The sequence below is a fragment of the Elephantulus edwardii genome, unplaced genomic scaffold (assembly GCF_000299155.1).
Source record: "Elephantulus edwardii isolate Elephantulus edwardi_28Jun2011 unplaced genomic scaffold, EleEdw1.0 scaffold00011, whole genome shotgun sequence".
Taxonomy (NCBI): domain Eukaryota; kingdom Metazoa; phylum Chordata; class Mammalia; order Macroscelidea; family Macroscelididae; genus Elephantulus; species Elephantulus edwardii.
Window position 1 is genome coordinate 25210363 of NW_006399761.1, and position 3294 is coordinate 25213656.

Sequence of the window (3294 nt, forward strand, 5' to 3'; positions counted from 1 at the left end):
GTCAAGGACTGCAGCCTTCAGTATGGATTGAGGCTCAGTGTCAAAGATTCTCACCACTGGACCAACTGGCAGCATCAGGATGGATGGTGAAGAGACTGAGATTGTTCACAGCTTTAGTTTGCTTGCCTCCACAGTCAACACTCTTGGCACCAGCAGCCAGGGAAATCAAAAAACGTATTGCGATGGGAAAGTCTGCTGTTAGGGACCTCTCTAAATTACTCAAGAGCAACACAGTGTGTCTTTGGAGACTAAGGTGCATCTGATACAGGCCATGGTCTTTACAATCACTTGTTATGCATCAGAGAGTTGGATAATGACTAGGGAGGATAGAATAATTGATGCCTTTGGGTTGTGGTGCTGGAGAAGAGTATTGAATGTACCATGGACTACCAAGAAAACAAACAATTCATCATGGAGAGGGTTAAACCAGGCTACTCCTTGGAGGCAAGGATTCAAGGGCTTCGTCTGACATACTTTGGACATGTTGTAAGAGGTGGATTGATTCAGTGACTGGGGTAATCGGGATGGGTGTATCGGCACATAACCACCACCACCACCTAGCGTGTCTATGCTACAAACCCTTGCGTGCAATCAAGTTGGAACCCATTCAAAACTCACCGTCTAGCAAGTTTTCAGCAGCAGTAAATAGAATAAGAAAAAAACTACCCACCTGTTTCCTGTAGAGTAGCTGAGGGATTCGAACTATAGAGTTGGCAGCAAAGTTCCTTACCACTACTAGGCCATCAGAGCTCCCTTACTACCAACTAGAGGATTAGAAATTTCTTGATGTAGATTCTATTTTACTGGAAACATAATTCTACCACTAGATGGTGACATGTAAACAAATTATTGAAAAGTCATGCTGATTTTTCGTGTATGGGATTGCTGATTTGAAAATATAGGTGTACAAGAACTTGGGGAAACATGAGTTGTTTTTTCATTATTCTTCTAGAATGCACACCTTTCAAATACATTAAAAGGTCTCACTGATGCATGTATTAACTGAGCACAGAAAATGAAAAGCTTGAGTTACAAGGAAGGAAACCTTGTTACCAGCTCTTGTGCCTTTACCAGTTACCAAACAGTTAAACTAGTAAAGGTCTGGCAAATGAGTCTGGGGGTCAAGCAATGAAAAAAAAGCATACTGTAAGTGTGTATACTTGTGTGTATATATATGAACGTATCTCTCACTTTTTATCACAAGATGGATGCTATACAGGGGCATATAGTTTATAGGCTGGGTTAAGTGAATGGTTGGGAGTTCAAACCCACACATGTGGTTGCAAACACAGGCCTGATTTGTTTCTGAACGGTCACAACTGTGGAAAATCCTGTGCAGCAGTTCTATTCTGCACACATGGGGGTTACTGTAAGACTCAACTTGGCTGCAGCTAACCGCCACTCCCCCCCATGGATGAAAAACATGTTTTAAGCCAGAGGTAAGGGTTAAAGGGAATGTCAGTTAAATCTGATCCTTTATTGTGAAAAGACAGCTCTTCCCAGAAGGGCCACCAAGCAGATTCTGCTTGTATTTCATTGGCCAAATCGTAACCACATGGCCACTCCACCTGAAACCACTGCTAATCGCACAGCGGGAGGGGCTCAAAGACGACCCTCCATTGGGTTTCTGAGGCGGTAAATAGGAGGTGGGACGGGATCGCCCAGGTCTCCAGCTGAGCAGCTGAGAGGGAGAGAATCCAAGAAGTAGGTTCTTAACCGTGTGGACCAAGACACCAACGCTCGTGGACTCGCTAGGTGGGGGACATTGGTAAGTTGCTAGACTGATAACCAAGTGGTTTCAAGTTTGACTCTACCCTGAGGTATCTCGGGAAAATGGCCTGGAAATCGATTTCCCAACCAACTACTGAAAACCCAGCTGGGGCAGTTCTACTTCCACAAAGGGGTTGCCGGAAGTCAGCGTCTATTGGAGGGCCCTGGGGTGGGTTCCCCCCCCCTTTCCTTTAAATGGAAATTTACTGGAGAAGGGGAATGAGGTTACCGTAATTGCTTTTAGATCACTTTACAAATATTCCTTGGGGCATTTCTTCCTTTAGGCAAGGCCCCTTGGTGACCACCCTTGAAGAAACCAGGGTTCTGCAGGCAGGAGTGGGTGGGAATGGATGTGGGAAGGACATGCTTGTGTGATGTAGGATCCAAAGCCAGGTGTGTGGAAGCCGAAGATTTCTGGGTAGACTGGGGGGCGGGGGGATTCAAGGAGGACTGATGGTTAATAGTACAGGTCCTGAGGTCTGCTGGTCCGAGGAGCTTTGCCTGTTTCAGATGGGCTCTGTTGAGCTGAAGTTGCATGCATCCACTTCGAGAGAGCCTTCCATTGCAGGAAGGAAAGGCGGTGCTGGCAGGGAGCGAGCTGGGTGTGTTAGTGACTGCAGAGCCTGAAGCAGCAGTCCTAAGGGGGACAAAGCTAGGGAAAGCCACTCCAAGGTCTTATCAGGTGCTCCGGCTGCAGCTCTAAGGGTATTATGCACACTAGTCACTTCGCCGGCTTCCCGATCGCATCGGTGCGGAATGAGAGAACCCCTCGCCATCGTGTGGAGTTCACGCCCAGTACCGAGCTGGCCCTCTCCTTCGCGGCCATCTGTCCTCGAGTGCCCGCCTTCCCCGTCCTAACGTCCTAGGCAAGGTGCTAGGCGCCGAGCAGCAGGAACATGGCCTTCCGGGGCCGCAGCGGCGCGGAGGGGCCATCGGTGAGCAGCCCCCGTGCGTGCAGGGCGAGGCCGTGCAGCGCCGTCCGCTCGCCTCCTGCTCCGCCGAGCCCGGTGCACAGCGGCGGCCCCGGCCGGTCCCTTCCCCGCCCAGACCGGCGCGCACACGGGCCGACTGCCTCCGCCTCGGCGGGGCCCGGGAGACCCCGCTCCGACCGCGCCCCCGCCGACCCGCCCGGCGTCTCCGCCATCTTCGCCGACTCACCCGGGCTCCCCCCGCGGCCGCGTCGGCTCGGCGTCTCCCTTCCGGCCGCTGACAGAGATCCGGGCTGGGCGGGGTGGGCCAGCGCGCCCAGGGGGTGGACCGAGGGCGGGGAGGCCGCGACGGAAGAGGAAAGGGAGGGCAGCGGGGCGGCGGCGGCGGCGGCGCGTGGAGCTCGCGGCGTGTGCGCGGACGGCGACGGGGTCGCAGGGGAGGGAGGCGGAGGCATGAGCGCGCGAGGCGCCTCGCGGCGGCGTCTGGGCCCGGGCGGAAAGAGCCGAACGCAGCCCGAGCGCGCTGGGAAAATGGCGGCGGCGGCGGCGGCGGCCGCGGCGTCCGGTCGGTGAAGTGACTCTGCGGCTGGGCTCC

At 53.8% G+C, this 3294-nt stretch overlaps 1 pseudogene; it reads right to left on the minus strand.

Annotated features, from left to right (window-relative positions):
• The window catches only part of LOC102864924, a 5493-nt pseudogene extending 2897 nt beyond the window's left edge, over window positions 1-2596 (minus strand).
• Between the last annotated feature and the right edge of the window lie 698 nt (window positions 2597-3294).